Source organism: Topomyia yanbarensis, chromosome 2 (assembly GCF_030247195.1).
Source record: "Topomyia yanbarensis strain Yona2022 chromosome 2, ASM3024719v1, whole genome shotgun sequence".
Taxonomy (NCBI): domain Eukaryota; kingdom Metazoa; phylum Arthropoda; class Insecta; order Diptera; family Culicidae; genus Topomyia; species Topomyia yanbarensis.
In genome coordinates this window covers 222,561,517-222,578,740 of record NC_080671.1, presented here as the reverse complement: position 1 = coordinate 222,578,740, position 17,224 = coordinate 222,561,517, and the positions used below count along the sequence as shown (strand labels likewise).

General features: G+C 41.9%; 2 protein-coding genes and 1 pseudogene across 2 annotated transcripts in view; all 3 read right to left on the bottom strand.

Moving 5' to 3' along the window:
* Positions 1–17,224, bottom strand: part of LOC131678308 (neuroligin-1-like) — a 1,556,576-nt gene that overhangs the window by 1,144,504 nt on the left and 394,848 nt on the right. The gene's annotated exons all lie outside the window — the stretch shown is intronic.
* LOC131678309 (uncharacterized) overlaps positions 1–17,224 on the bottom strand; it is a 200,303-nt gene that overhangs the window by 52,599 nt on the left and 130,480 nt on the right. The gene's annotated exons all lie outside the window — the stretch shown is intronic.
* On the bottom strand, positions 4,415–15,485 carry LOC131678310 (putative nuclease HARBI1; annotated as a pseudogene).

The following is a 17,224-nucleotide window of genomic DNA, read 5'->3' as shown; positions in this document are numbered from 1 at the left end:
CCATGGCGGACGAAATCAAAATTTCATTAGCCATCATGCCTCAGCAGAAAGTGGGATATCTAGAAGGTGCTATACGCTCATTTCAAAACGCCACATCGAAGAGTTATATTGCAGGTTAGCAGAAGTCGAATCATTTTGAAACAAACCGTCGAACGACATTTTATAATTGGATTCAGAGATGAAAATTGTTTTCAATTGTTAGTTTACCTATGGCTATCAAAATGAGTGAAGTTTAATTTGCTCACAATTTTTTAGTTATATTAACAAGAGTAAAAAGAATATATAATCACAATTTGTACCCTTTTCTAGTTATATCTTCTCACAAGAAACACAATAAGCAAGTGGAAGTTTATTTATATTTTTACTGCTTTCGAAGGAGCTCAAAACTAAGATTGAATAAAAAATTGTAAATGAAGCCGTGCCATATAGCCTAAGTAACACTTTTAAATATGACGGCAAACAAGCTGCTACAAATATTCTCATTTTGATCGTTATTTAAATGTTATCGGAGCTTGCTTATATTGTTTCGTAATTTATACTTTTCTAGCATATCTTGAACGATTTGCATTTCTGCTAAAGTACAAATTTTGGTTTAATTCTTAATGATAGAACAGCAAAAAGTTGAATACGGAAAAATTGCCTAAATCGTGTCGGAACTTAAGGGGGGTTGTGTAAAATATTATCGGTAGGTATTTTCGATACAAAGATTGTTTGTCTTTTCAGTCAGGCGCCACATCGAAAACTTGTTTTGCGGTATACATTATAACTCAAAATCTACTGGACCAAACCTAAGACAAGACGTGACAATCGGCTTCTTGTTTTTTATTCGACATTCTTTTCGCAGATTTCCACCCTGCCGAAATCTTCCGAACAGTGTTGCTATTTTTCAAAATGAAAATGGATTCTTGTTAATTTATTTTATGCCTGCAATATTTTGTATCTTGAATCCATTATATTAATAAAGGGCACCGTTTTTTAATGTCATGGGTGTTTAGTAAGGTTTGATGAAACCGTTTTCTGACAAATTTTAGATTCATTTATTCACTTTTACTCTTTTAACGACAATAATATTATTTGTCAAAAGTAATTACATGATATTTCTATAAATATAGCAACACTTCCAACCATCATTTAGCTATCCCTGCAGTAACATTGCGTACGGTGCAAAAAGAGCTGGAACATTCTGACGTAAAATTGGAACAAAAACGACCCCCTCTATTGAGTTCTTTGCGACTGGTCTCACGAACACGCATGAAGTTTCCTGGTTGAAAACAATCCCATTTACTTTTGCCGTCTTTGTTTATTATTTTCCACCAGCTTGTAATGTAGTATTTGTGTCATGTGGCGTGTACGTACATGAGCCGTAGAAAAGTCTATTGTCATGTCTTGTTTGGTCCTACCAATCGTTGAGACATTTGCACAGTTGTTTTTCACAGCATTTCACAAGTAATTAAGGGAGCTTTTATTTTTTGGTCAATTTTCGATTTTTTCGTAGCACTTTAAAATCAAAGTCCGATTATTGCTAAAACAACGATTAACATGTTATTGTAAAATAATAATATTAAGCAGTTTGCAAAAAGCTCTTGTAGCCTGGGCAATGATGTGAAGAAGAAAAACTGTGCAAAATTCAAAACGGTCCAAGAAATTATGATTTACACCGGATTTCGTCGAGATCGTGAAGATTCACTGTCTGCATCCAGTATCAGATTCAATTTGTAAATTTATAATGGTCAATTCATTATCAGACAGATCACAGACTATAGAGTTCTTTGCAAATCATTTCACACACACTAATTGGAGGTTTGTTTTCCTCCAGCTGTCATATAAAAAACTGTCAGCCAATTTAAACGTTAGAAATAGCTTGTGTATAGTATTTATAATTGTGTTCAAATGCTCTATGTCGCTCTAAAACTTATTCCGGAGACGTACAATACCGGTTGGTCAGCTTCCATGATGAAAATAGTACGACCGGAAAGCTAATTTCGATTTGTTTTCCTCCACCAATGACAGGTGGAGGAAAACAAATCGTTGAACACACTTATACAGTTACAGATTGTCAAGTACTCTAAAGGAAGCAACTAATTGTAATTTTTATTAATTAAAATTACTGGACTTTTGATATTTCAGGCTTGATTGGGTAATCGTGCTGATAATTTGGATTACTTCATTTTCAGCAAAGTAGATCTGTCTTCCATATGCATAATTAGTAGAGAAGGTGGGTAGGATGGTATAATTAGGCAATCCATGAGACGTTTCTGATCAGCTGATAATTTATTGTTTACTTAATCTGACGTTACTCCGAGGGGTGCGACGTCCGACAATATCGTTGATTCGATCCAACATCAATCGCATCGGACTAACGAAAGTTGTTTGTCGGACGAGTTTTTCTGTTCGCAGGTGTAGACTTATTGACAGAACCCAGCGCTGAATTGTCAAACAAACGTCTAATGGATTGCCTAATAAGCCCCACCAGGCTAAAATGTCAGATTTCTATTCCATGGATGATTTATGACATTTTCGACGTTTTTTCACTCAAAAGCCATTCCGCGTAAAATTAAAATATCGATAAAATCCTACGTACGTCGCTATTGACATAAGGAATCAGAAAAACTTTAGTTTTTGGCACTAGGTTAAAAAACGCGCATAAGGTAAAAGAGCTGCTGATCTTTTACTTCACTGTACAGTTTTTTTAACATTGCCGTGTATGACTGACCAGAACGCAGCAATGCAAATGGCAGCATCATGTTACCGGAAGAAGACAAAAATATGCAAAAATTTGTCATGCTTCTCTTGCATACATTTCGTTATTTTCAATCCTCTCTTCGGCTTTCTTCTGGATAAATATGGCTCTCTTTGCTCGCAATAAAGATGGCAATAAATAAGCCAGTTTATCAGGTAGGAAAGACAAGCACTGACGAACTACACTGATAAAATAAAGTACTAATTAATGCATTTTCAATAAAAGTGGAATAACCCATTAACTGGGTAAAGAGTCCATACCCATAAATGAATACAGATCTTGTACGCCAACCTGGGTATGTTTTACCCATTATTTTTCGTAGAATTGTTACCACAAAATGCGTAAAAAATATTTATTCATGAAAATCGCGCCAGAATGAAAAATACTGCCAATAGAATTATTTTTAAATTAAAAAAAAACAAAAATTAACATTCATTTAACATTATTGTCCCTTTAACTACTTAACAAAATAAAATCGCCAACTGGATATATTTTTGACGGCTGGATCTTTTGGCTGCTCTAAAAATGCCAAACTGGCGCATATTTGCAACATCCTCAGTAGTCTAAACAGCCGTTGTTTTATGAGCGTTGCCGAAATGTTCCGTTTCCGCCACGGATTCAGATGCAGGCCGATAATTTGCAGGTTCCGCTATGAACCTTAGTTTGCAGGTTAACTCGCTTAAAATAATTCTTAATGATTTTTCACTCATTATTAAGATTAAAATGTCAATGGACATTACCTCATCGAGTAGTTGTGAAATGGATAAAAAAAACACTCATTGTTAGTAGCAAAAAATACCAATTATTTTGACAGCTCGAATAATTTTCGAAAACGGGCAATTTGAATACAATGGGTAAAGTTTTTTTTACCGTGTATATTTATCCGCATTACACAGAAAACTTGCATTTCCTAGCAGTAGGTAATCTTAAATCTGCGCATCCTACTTCCTCCAACGAAAAACGAAAGAGAGAGAGTCCAAATTTACCCAAAAATAATGAGATATTCCCCAAAGCCGACTAAACTTCATCCCATTAATTTTGAGTATAAAAATCATTCCCTCTCCCTTGTTTTCCGGCCGTGAAATAAGGACAGCAAATTAAAATTACCTACTGGTAGGTAATAGATTTTAAGTGTGTAACTGCTGTGAACTGTGTTTATCAAGTAACGGTTTGTCCGAAATTTCCTTTCAAAGAGAATTTTGACAGTTGGATTTTAACCCGTAATCATATGTTTGTCGAGAAATAACTATCATGGTACCAATTACAACCACCACCTCTAACTCGACGAGCGCCTATTCAAACTGAATAAAAACATGCATATGTATACCAATTTATTTTCTTTTGTGCATTTAATATTATGTCAATACAAAGTGCTGTACATCATCGGCCAACTTTGAACTATCCAACACGTTAAAGTTCTAAGTTCAGAAACATATCGGCTACAAGTTGACAAAAATTGTACTCAAACGCTATAGAACGAGACATTTGACGAAGAAAAGCTATATTACTGCACGAAAATATCGGAAGAAAAACAATTCACCATGTTGTCTAATTTACACATTTTCTTTAAGTTGAATTTGTTGTTTTTTAACATTGACGTGTAACGCAGATCAGAACGCAGCCATATAAATGACAGCATCGTTTGATTAAAGCTTACCAAATATTTTAGTCCGGTTTAAAAGTTAGTCCGGTTCTAGGATAGGATCCGCCAGCTCTGTCTTCTGTTTTTGAACCAATTCTGAACCAGCTCGTGATTGGACGAAAGTGACATAGGCAAACCTTCGGCTTGGAAACTAAAAGTACCAAAGGGCTGCTTGGAAGTGTTGTCATATTGTGATATCAAACATAAAACGACGATTGTTAACCGTGTTGATTTTTTTGTTTTCTCGAGATACCGCTTTCTTTCTATAACATCCGTCTGTAATTATGAAGTGCAGGCATTATTTGGCAGACGAAATCAAACATATTATCCAGAACTGAAATTCCCGAGAGATCCGGTAGCGCGGTTATCGTGGATTCTGTTCTGTGTGCGGAGTAATGCGGAAATGCCTCTTTTCGAAATCAACAGGCTGTGTAGCGTAAGTATGAAAATATTTTGAACATCATGTAAAAATTGTCTTTGTTCCAGTACCGAGTAAATTGGAAGTACTGAGCAAACAGGGAGAAAGTTATCCCGGAAGTCGCTTCTTGTTCTTCCTTTGGTATTATCGATACAGTTGAATTGTACAGTTTTCAACTGAATCGATCATCGGTGTAAATAGGAGAGTGTATTTTCTACTGCTGTTTTTTCCGAAACAATCACATGTAAAAACCTATACATTCCTCCAAAACAAAAATTAAACCTTGCAGAAAAGTAGTTTTAGAATATTTAAAATAAATCCGAACAGAGAAAATTATTCTTGTGACAGAGGTTGCTTGACTCAGAAAGCAACTTACAAAAATGAAGAGGCGTGAAGATATTTTTCGTAATGTCCAACAACGAATATATATTATTTTGTTTTGCTGTATTCCGATGGAAAAAACGTTATGATCGTTTAAATGCGGATATAAAGACTAAATCTTTGATTTTTCCATGAAATTGGTACATAATATAGAATATTTTAATCAGAACAAATATACGACCGAAACAAAACAAATATTTTGGCAACATTGGTCGAGTGGGGGTATGTCGTTTTCAACAGGGATTAGTAAAATATAAGAAGAAGCCAGCTGGCGAATCCTATCCTAGGTCCGGTTTAAAAACTGGTGGTATGGCTTTGTGCTTACGGCTATTAGGGCCGATTTCTTCACCATCTCGGCTTAACGTCCTAAACCTGGTTTATGGTAAGCCCAGTTTAAATTTAAACTTCACTTTTAAACCGGGTTCAAAAAATTGATTTCTTCACGTAGGCTTAGCAATTTGACACGATCGCTTACCGTAAACCTGGTTTAGTGAATTTTCCAATATCGTTCCAGTGATTTCCAATGGAAACGTCACTTTAAGCCGCTGAAGTTTGACAAGACATAAATCGCAAATCATTCTGCCAGTTAGTTTGATTTCAATTAAAAACTAAAATGCAACCTGCAACCAAAACGGAAAAGCGCGTTCGCTCAGTGAATTTCTCTGAAGCAGAGGAAGAGCTGCTGATAAAATTAGTTTTGAGCCGTAAAAATATAATTGAGTGTAAATCCAGCAATATGCTAACCAACGATGATAAGGTTCGTGCGTGGGAGGACATCGCTTCTCAATGTAATGCAAGCTGTCTCAATACGGTGAGTGGTGTGTTCTATGCTGTTGGCAAAATAATTTAAACCAATTTATGTTAGGTTCGAACATCAATAGTTTTAAAAAAAAAATACGAGAATTTGAAAAAAAAAAACTATTCGTCAGGCGGTTGCTAAGGAGCGGTTGTCTCATAAGGCTACTGGTGGTGGTCGTAGCTCTGAACTATGGCAACCAAAATCAGAAGCGCTGGCAGAACTACGCGAAGTTATTGCTCTCTCTGTCGATGGGCTTCAGTCGATGTGTGACGGTGACAACGAAGCTGGTGAAAACACCATTGATGTCACGGAAGATGTTCCAGTAGCGAATGAACTGGAGAGCGAAGAGATTGAGGTTGAGTATTTGGAAGAAACGGCAGATGTGTCAAAAAACTGCGCAGAAACGGAAGTAATGAGCATGGCTGTCATCAGCAATGATGCTGTAGATGATTTTCTTCTCAGAACGTTGTCAACGCCGTCACTCGTCGAGGATCCAATTGAAATTGCCGGTCCTAGTAGAATCACAAAGTCTACACAAAAAGGTGAGAATAATTGGGTGAAGTATAGTTCAACTACGATGAAAAGGCCCATTAGCAATGCTTTAAAAACAAAAGCAAAACGACTAAACTAAACAGCCGATCTCGAATTAAAGCAAAAACTTCTGAAGCGCGACGAAGAAATGACAGAAGAGTTGCACCGTCTTGAGGTTCAAAAGCGGAAAGTTGAACTCGAATCCGTTCAAATCAAGCTTCAAACCAACAAATCAAAGTTGCAGTTACAGCAGCTTTGCTATCAGCACAAGCGGGAGGAGCATGCAAAACGAATGATGATTTTGGGCCAATTCAAAACAACGGAGACACCAGCACAGGCTAGTAGTTCCAGCTCGGAAAGCGAGTGATTTTTTAAAATAAAATATTGACTCTTCTTTTATTGAATCAGTAAATTTAACTTAATTTCAATTGGAATTTAATTCAACAAGTGGGCAATGTTATCTTTCTCATTTATTTGCGATTGGACTTCATGGTTGCCGGGACGTAACGCATGTGTTCATCTGTTCACACTCTGCACATTCCCGAATATCGATTTGGTTTCGACATTTCGCCCAACAACTAGTGCCCCTCATCCCGTACTGCTTCGTTCATATAAACTATCCATCGGAGTCACTCCCCTTGTGGCAGTCGTAGATGCGGGTTAAGGGTTGCTTTTTCACTAATCCTGATCGTAACATCAACCAAATATGTAGGAAGTGGTATTCCCAAACTTGCTTCTCAAAAATCAACCTCTTCCTCGACGCCAACTTCAACGCAGTTTGAGTGATTGTTGATCGACGGCTTATCTTCACAAAAATCATTCGAGTATTTCAAGGAGATCCTTGGTCCATAAAAGCGAGCTTTGTTCCAGCCAACGAAGACACCGAGCATACCGATTCTTTGCTGGGCAAAAGCACATTCAATTTATAGAAAAGAGATTATAACTACTAGAGGTCGCATGTCGCTGTTAACACTGATGATGTATTATCTCACTCTTTCATATGTTACGCTCATTCGTTTTTCACATATTGCCCCGGGTACACATATGTCAAAGTAATGGGATACAATATGCTAGAGCTAGCCCCATGTTTCAATCCGTGAATTCATGGAGACAGTAGTGCTTTGCTCCTTCTAGTCGTCATAATCTCTTTTAGTTATAGTCTTTTTTCTGGTGTATGTTAAAGAATTGCAATATTCCTGTACAATTGGTTGTAATTTTGGATATACGACTGAATAATAGCGTGCATGTGACATGGTATACCGATTTGCGATTTGAATTAATGGTTCTTTAGGACCTTTGGCATATTTTTTTTAGAACTCCATTAATATCTTCATAAAAGAACAACGAAAAGGCCCAAAGTGGGCCAAAGTTTCTACAACATTGAACGATGTGTAAAAGTAAGTGAACGATGTAATTCATATCATCAATCGCGTAAAATATTTCAAAATCTTTCACGTACTTTTTCAACTGTATATCGCATGCGTTTAGAGTCATCTCAGATAAATTAGGCTGAAGCAGTTGAGCTATTGATGTAACAAGTACTCTATGATGTTTATACTGTTCGTTGGGTAAATACGGTTTCAAACAAATAGAACTAAAGTATAACAACCATTGCAACCATTCGTTGGCTTTCCATGTGTTGCGTTCGCTTATTTTCCTTGCCGTCCTGGAAGCTTCAGTGAAAGGATGGATGCCGCATAATGAACTATCGATACAATGAAGCTTATTTTTAATGTAATATGATGTACTCGGTTTCTCGAACCATATCCTACATAACTGTTTAACAACTCCCAGTAAAACACTGTGCATAAAATCGACTGGACATTGATTTACAATATCGAATGACGGTATGAGTATTAAAGATGATACACCTTTAACTCCGTTCCGACGGACATGGCGCGCAACGTATCTTTATAGTTACGTGTCTGTACTTCTTCAAGGTATCCATACTTCACTTGATGTCGGGTTGTATGACCAGGGTGCAAACAGAAACTGCATCCATCGTATTCATTAAATTGCTTGATTTTTTGTAGTTTGCAGCGAGCCATTGTATCAACACAGCATGCTACGGTTCTAATTGTGGGTACTTGAATTGATCCAACTTAAAGCCCATCCGAGTAGAGCTGTTGCAGTGTTATGAGAAATGGTTTCATGAACACATCCAAGTCAGGTTCTCCTTTATGAAGCCACAACCCAACAACAAGTGCATTTTTCCTCAGGAAACGCAAGTTGGGTGGCAAGTCATTCACTGAAGCAATTATGGGCCACAAAGCTCGCTTCATATTAGAGTTGAACATTTTTACACCATCAGTATTAAAGCAAAGTGATATTTCATTTGCCTTCGTTTTAATGTTAACAACAGCTGCATTCAAAATATCAGTTATATCCGATGCGGCGAGTATTTCTTGCTTGTAATTCTGAATCTGCTTCCAATTTTTTTTGTAGTATATCTTTTAGGTTGGATCGAAAGTAAAATAGTAAGTGCAATGTTTGTTAAATTGTGTTTCATGAATATGTTCATTAACATGAACATGACTTCAAGGCGGGTAACTTTCAGGTATGGATGAATGGGTACTTCCATGTTATCATTTTCCTGTAACATACAAACATTTATAAAATCTGCAATTGTTTTATATGCAAGTTATAACCATCGAGTGAGTATTGTCGTTTTCGACGAAATTGCATGAGCTATCCTCAAATTCATAAGAATTCTCAAACTCTGTCTCAATGTTTTCCTTATGATTCGTAAGTCGAAGGGGTTTTTTTGGTCTGTTCTGATCCCTTTTTTCATATTTTCAGGATGATTACTATCCTGATTTTGTTCGCGGATGCTACTTGCTCGTATCATTCAATATCGTGTATTCGTTCGGTGTACATTCAGTTTCGCGATGTTTCTAAAAATATTTTAAACAAGCTTTGGTATATGTAAAGGGTAGTGTGTGATATAAATACCATGGAGCTAGTCATTTCATTTCTGGTGAAATAATTCACACTATCTACAAGGTTTGCTTCCACGGATTGTAGAGCCCGATGATCCGGACTTTGGCCGCTGCAGCTGGGTTCAAATATACTCACGCCTGTATTCTCGCACAGAGTACATTCAGCAGTACGATGTTTTACCTGAAAAAAAGATTGAATCACAAATATACATATACATTCAAATTGATATTTGAAATAATGCGGTATACATACCCGTTTGAACCGATGCACATATGGAATGTTTCTGTTTAAACAATATAACTTGCTCATTCATGAGCTTCGCATCTTAAAACATTTATTTGTTTATCCAATTTTTTCACGTTAGCTTTTCTTGTGCATTACTTTTGATGTTTCTCGGGTGTTGTCAATGTGCGACCAGGGTGGCCAGATAGATTTTTTTAATATCGGTAGGGTCACTAAAAGTTTATCGGTAGGCCGGGTTGTTGTCCCAAAAACGTAGTGTTGACATAGAATTGTAAAATACTGAAAACTAAGATCTCAGACCAAATCCAACCCAAAAATGAATGTTGAGTAGGATGTGTCCAAAATCAATAAAATTCGGTAGTTTTCGGTAGGGATAACAAAATATCGGTAGTTTTCCCTTGGTCATCTGTGAATCGATAGGGAAGACCAAAATCGGTAGGAATGCGAAAAAATAATTCTTCCATGTTTCTTTAATGAATTGTAGCATGGTAATATCAAACCACATAACAACCCAGTGATTTTAAGGAGTGTTCACAACTTTGAGAAATAATTATTTACTAAATAGTCTCGAGCACAGCCCAATGCGTTCCTTTCCGTGCTGGATTGATCCGGAAGTACCGTTGTAGCCAACATTTCGTCAAATCCCTCAATTTCTTCTGGTGGCATCCCTTCCTTGACATCGATGGCACTGTTATGTAATACTGCGCACGCAACAGTAATAAGCTGAACTGTTGATATTTCCACTCGCATTCCTAATGCAAGAATTGGAAATCGTCGTTTCAACACGCCATATGAACGTTCTACAACATTTCGGGTACGGATTAAACTTTCGTTATATAGAGCTTCAACGGAAGTGTTACATCGAAGAAAAGGTGTCGCCAAGTACTTTGTATTGCGATATCCAGAATCACCAACGAGTATAAAGTTGCTATATTTCCCCTCCTCGAATTGCATCTTTAAAGCAGAATTATTAAAAATTTGTTGGTCGTGGGCCACCTTGCGACGATGTTCAATATTTTTAAATTCGCCGAGCTAACTGTCTGTACATTAAGTGAAAACCAAGATTTACGATTCCGGTAGCTCTCAGCTTGGTCACCACCAGGTGATTGTATTTTGATGTGTGTACAATCGATCGCACCTATTGTTCTCGGAAATTTAGCAATAGCGTAGAAGTCACGGCTTGCTGCCTGCAGTTCACTCTGCGTTTGTGGCATCTTTATAAAGCGTAAGTACATTTGCGCTAAAGCAAGCGATACACGTCGAATAATGCGGCATACAGATGAAATACAAACACCGGAGAAGTCCGCAATTGCGATTTGCATTGATCCTGAGGCATAAAACCGAAGTGTGATCAATAATTGCACCAACGGCCGGATGTGTCGATATCTACATTAAAGGTAGAAAAAACATTCAAATTATTTTCATTTTATTAATAAAGTGGTTCAAATACCTGGTTTCATCAATTTCCAAAGATGAACGAATAATTTGCAAGATCATCATTACAGTGTTCTTTTGCAAACGGAATCACATGAAAAAGTCCTCGTCGTCCCAGTTGTCAATGTTGATGCGAATTTTCATTTTATATTGGCGACGAGCCAATTGTAAATAGTTTTCCTCACTATCTTCATCGATATCTTCCCAAAATCTCCAATGTGGCTGTTCCCAAATATGTTTACGCCGACTATACATTTTCTTGTTTGAAAACGTTTGGTGAACGAAGAGTGAAATGCTACACATGAATATCTTTACTTAACGAGTTTAGCGTCGTTAAACCACCTCATAGCACCGCTTAAATTAAACGTCGCTTATCCTAAACCCGGCTTAATTTGAACCTGGTTTAGACGCTAAGCGAACCTGAAGAAATCGAAAAAAAATTAAACCTGGTTTAAAATTTCGTTAAGCCTGGTTTAAAAGTTAAGCGAGGGTGAAGAAATCGGCCCTTAGAGTAATAATAAATCAAACATATTTCTTACGTATGGTTTAATCACAACCAATCAACATCGAATATTACATATTGAACCAAACCTTCTTGGTTATCAGGTCATTTTATTAGTAGTAGCTGATCGAATCCGATTAAACTTATTTAAGAAGATCTGAAGAAAGAAGACAGAAAACTGTGATTGAACTAATATCTGGAACTAAATCTTTATAGCACACGATTAGCTTGTAAAAACTTTTCGATTGTGTGTGGTAAAAAACCCGGACGAGTGAAGAAAAATCAAATTTTAAACAATATAATCACAATTCATATATAGACCAAGCATTCTAGTTATATTTTGCCACTATTATAACTTTCCTAAAGTACGCACACAAATATAGCGAATGCAGTGGTCTTAATCATATATCGAAACTATAAATATATAAGAATCGAAAGCAATTTTATATATGCACAAGATGCGTTTTTACAACGGTTTTTCAAGTGGCAGTGTATTCATTCATAAATAGGCTTTGTAGTATGTACTTATTAGTAGAATCAAAGTACTATAGGCTGAGTGGAAATGAATCACGTGATGGGGAAATGAATCAATGAATTGATCGAACGTAAATAATAAACTTTCGTTGTGCAATTTAGTAACAAATTAGATCTAACTACCTACACATTCGCTTCAAACATTAAACCCAAGCGCACAAAGCAAAATGAATCAACGCTGATGATAGAGCGAAAGAGACAACTAATTCCACGGCACTAGGTTAACCGTGTTTGCAAATGGAGCTCACATGTACAAACTATTTTGTGTACGAATAATTATACATAAAAGTGTGCTGGAAACGAGCACAACACAAAAGATAGCATACGGACAAGCTCATTCGTATTCACTGGGTAACGTACCTCCACAGGCAGTGTAACGGACTTCTAACTCAGCTACACTGGCTGTGAACTCCGCTAGCGAATGACGGATCTCAATAGCGGCATGTCTGTAATAATATACGTACATGGAACTATTGAGAACCAGAGCTACTGGTCCAAAGCCCTGGTAAAGGAGGATGGTTGTGATGATCTGGGCCGAGGTCACCACGTAAAGCAAGGTAGGTCATAACCCCAAATCCAAGGCGTGAAGCGACCCGTGCCGAGGGATGAGTAATCGAGGGGGTGAAAAAGATGCTCGATCGTTAACGGAGCCTATGGGGTACCTGGGCAACCCCCACAGTAAGCGTCCCTTACCACGTTAATGCAGAGCTCTGGCGTGGCGGACATTTATTCTCGCGCTACTCGTGGGTACAAACATGGAGAGCAAAACTAAAAACAACAAACAATCGGAGGTGCCAAACCCCTTTGCTAGAGGTGGTTTGGCGAGGTCTCCCCGCCGTGGGGAGAGTAGTGGAGCGATGAGTGCTGCATCTGAAAGCACCAGTAACCCCCCAGCAGCGGTAGGAAATAGCCCTACCAACGCACCGGACGGGCCACTATCCGCAGAGTCTCCTGGAACTCCGAAAAACTGTTCGTGTCGCATGACAGAAACAGCAGGCTTATGCCAAGAGGGTGGAATGTCGGGAGAAGTCCGACAGAGAAGCCCAGACAGTGGCCTCCAAGAGGGAGGGAAAAGAGAAGGTCGATACGGGCACTCAGACAGTGGCCTTCACCTTCTATGGAGCAGCCACGTCGCTCGAAGCGGCGGCCGAGTTCCCCTCGAAGGGAAAAGGCAAGGGCAAGGGCAATCGCAAGACGTCGAACGAAAAGCGCCCTAGGAAGTCGCCAGGTGAGGGTGCAAAAACCGACACCACACGGCGTGCAACCGTTAAGGCCAAACGCCGTCTGGCCGAGGTAAGCGAGGGCGAGAGTGACCTCGCTGAGCAGAGCGTTGGTACCAGCGACCCGGCGCGACCGGGGCAGGGGGGCCCAAACCCCTGGACGCTGGTCACCAAGAAGAAGCCGGCACGGACACCGGAGGTACCGCGGCCCGCGAAGAAGGCCAAGGACAGAGGCGAGGCCTTGTGGTTGAAAACCGACAAGGACAAATATGCCGATGTCCTAAAGTCGATGAAGGCGGCCGAAAGCCTTTCGGCCCTTGGGCAAGATGTGCGTAGCGTGAGACGCACCAACACGGGAGAAATGCTTCTGGTGCCGAAGCGAGGCGCACAATCTAGTGCGGTATACAAGGCCTTGGCCCAAGAGGTCCTTGGTGAGGGCGCCCAAGTCAGGTCGCTAGGGGCGGAAATGACTCTCCAGTGCAAGCATCTGGACGAGTTAACGACCCGAGAAGACGTCGTCGCAGCCGTTAAGGAACATTGCGACGTCACAATCGAGCGGGCCTCTGTGCGATTGAGAGATGGACCCTCTGGCACCCAAGTAGCCTACCTCAGGCTACTGAAGGCGGATGCCAAAAAGGTAACCGAGAAAGGGAAGCTGAAGATCGGCTGGTCGGTATGCCCTATTAGCATACCCCAGCCGCCTTCAGTGGATAGGTGCTATCGGTGCCTTGAATCCGGCCACAAAGCCTACGAATGCAAGGGCATAGATAGGAGCAAACTATGTCGTCGCTGCGGCGAGGAGGACATAAAGAGCGGGGTTGCACTAAGGCACACAAGTGCCTTATCTGCACCGCTAGGAAGCAAGCCCATAAACATGCTATGGGCGGACCTTCGTGTCCATTCGGTGAGTTAAATAAGAAGAAGCCGTGAACGCCACACAGCTAAATCTTAACCATTGTGCAGCAGCCCAACAGCTGCTGTGGCAGTCGGTCTTGAAGTCGAGGACAGATGTCGCCCTCTTATCAGACCCGTACCGTATCCCTGCCGGCAACGGCAATTGGGTGTCGGATGGGTCTGGAATGGTGGCAATCTGTACAACGGGACGGTTCCCGGTTCAAGAGGTAATACACTCCTCCGCCGAGGGTGTGGCGATTGCCAAGATCAATGGGGTGTTCTATTGCAGCTGCTACGCCCCACCAAGGTGGCCAATAGAACAGTTCAACCAGATGATCGACAGGCTCTCGTCGGACCTAGTGGCCCGGAAACCGGTAGTCATAGCGGGAGACTTTAACGCTTGGGCAGTGGAGTGGGCCAGCCGCTGTACAAATAGCAGGGGTCAAGCGCTAATGGAGGCGCTTGCGAAACTCGATACTGTGCTAGCTAATAATGGCTCCGCTAGTACATTCCGTAGAAACGGAGTGGAGGCATGGATTGACGTAACATTTGCCAGCCCGAGTCTGGCTCCAGGCATGGAATGGAGGGTAGACGAAGGCTACACCCATAGCGATCATCTAGCAATCCGCTTTAGGATCAACTATGGTGTGCAGCATCCGAGGGCGGGAGATCCCTGTCAGGTACGCGGGTGGAAGTCCAATCACTTCGACAGCGAAGCTTTCACCGCGGCCCTGGGACTGGAGGCCAACACCGACAGTCTAAGCGGGGATGCGCTGGTAGCTGTTCTATCACGCGCGTGCGACGCTACTATGCCGAGAAAAACACTGCCAAGAAACGGCAGATGCCCGGTATACTGGTGGAGTGCCGAGATTGCAGCTCTACGGTCAGCCTGCCTCAGAGCTAGACGTAGGATGCAAAGAGCTCGCACCGAAGATGCAAGAGAGAACCGCCGTGAAGTGTTTCGAGCTGCGAAATTGGCCCTTAACAAGGCTATTAAAAGCAGCAAGAGAGCGTGTTTCGACAACCTGTGTGAGAGTGCCAACGCGAATCCGTGGGGTGACGCCTACCGGATTGTGATGGCCATGACCAAAGGGGGCTCCTCACCCCCAGAACGGTCTCCGGACCGGTTGGCAACGATTATCGAAGTACTCTTCCCGTCTCGAGCCACAAGCCCCTGGCCACCTGCACTACGAGACAGTGCGGGCACCGTCGAAATGGTGGCTCCAGTGTCGAATGAAGAACTACTCGCAGTGGCTAAATCCCTAGTAATGAACAAAGCTCCAGGGCCGGATGGAGTTCCAAACAACGCTCTCAAGGCAGCGATCATAGCGAACCCGAACATGTTCAGGCTAGCTATGCAGAGATGCCTTGACGAGTGCCGTTTCCCCGATAGATGGAAAAGGCAGAAATTGGTGCTGTTGCCGAAGCCCGGGAAACCGCCAGGCGACCCATCGGCGTACAGACCAATCTGTCTGATCGACACGACTGGCAAACTGCTTGAGAGGATCATCCTCAACAGGCTAACCCCGTACGCGGAAGGTACGGACGGTCTGTCAAGCAACCAGTTTGGCTTTCGGAAGGGTAAGTCCACAGTGGACGCTCTCAACTCAGTGATAAATACTGCCGAGATAGCGATCCAACAGAAAAGGCGAGGCATTCGATACTGTGCGTTAGCGACACTTGACGTGAAGAACGCATTCAACAGCGCAAGCTGGGATGCCATCGCGCTCTCGTTACACCTGCTTAGCCTACCGGTGGGTCTGTACCGGATCCTGGAAAGTTACTTCCAAAACCGCGTACTGCTATACGAGACCGATGCCGGTCAGAAAAGGGTTCCGATTACCGCCGGAGTCCCGCAGGGCTCGATCCTAGGCCCGGTGCTATGGAACCTCATGTATGACGGGGTTCTGAGACTGAAGTTCCCTCCTGGGATCAAGACGTAACCTTGGTCGACGGGGAGTCAATTCCTGAGGTAGAAATAACCGCAGAACACGCGATTAGCACGGTGGAGGAATGGATGAGCGCGAGAGGCCTGGAGCTCGCTCATCATAAGACGGAGGTAGTTATCGTCAACAACCGCAAGTCGGCACAACATGCAGTTATCCATGTGGGAGAAGTCGCGATCACTTCACAGCGAAGTCCGAAGTCTCTCGGAGTCATTATAGACGACAAGCTGACCTTCGGCAGCCATGTCGACTATACGTGCAAGAGAGCGTCGACTGCTGTTGCGGCTCTATCGAGAATGATGTCCAACAGCTCAAAGGTGTGCGCCAGTAGACGTAGGTTACTGGCAGGCGTTGCCGTATCTATACTCAGGTACGGCGGTCCGTCATGGTCAAGAGCACTGAGGGTAACCAGTTACCTACAGAAACTGGAGAGCACCTACCGCGTGATGTGCCTCAGAGTGATATCTGCCTACCGCACGGTATCACACGATGCATCCTGCGTGATAGCGAGCATGATGCCAGTCGGGCTGGTCATTCGGGAAGATGAGGAGTGCTTTGAGCTACGTGGAAATAGGGGAGCCCGCGAGCGCACCAGGGTGACCTCGGTCGCCAGATGGCAGCGTGAGTGGGACAACTCCTCGAAAGGTAGGTGGACCCACCGGCTGATACCTGGCATATCGAGCTGGGTGGGAAGACCCCATGGGGAAGTTCACTTCCACCTGACACAATTCCTGTCAGGCCATGGCTGTTTCCGACAGTACCTCCACAGGTTCGGGCACGCGGAGGTCCCAGTCTGCCCGGACTGCCCAGGTGTAGATGAAACTGCCGAACACATACTGTTCGTATGTCATCGGTTCGACGTCGAAAGAAGAGCAATGCTTGACGTCTGTGGCTGGGACACAACCCCTGATACCCTTATTCAGCGGATGTGTCAATCGGTAGAGAAGTGGAACGCAGTCTCGGCTGCTACCATCCAGATTGCCAGTAGGCTACATGTAAT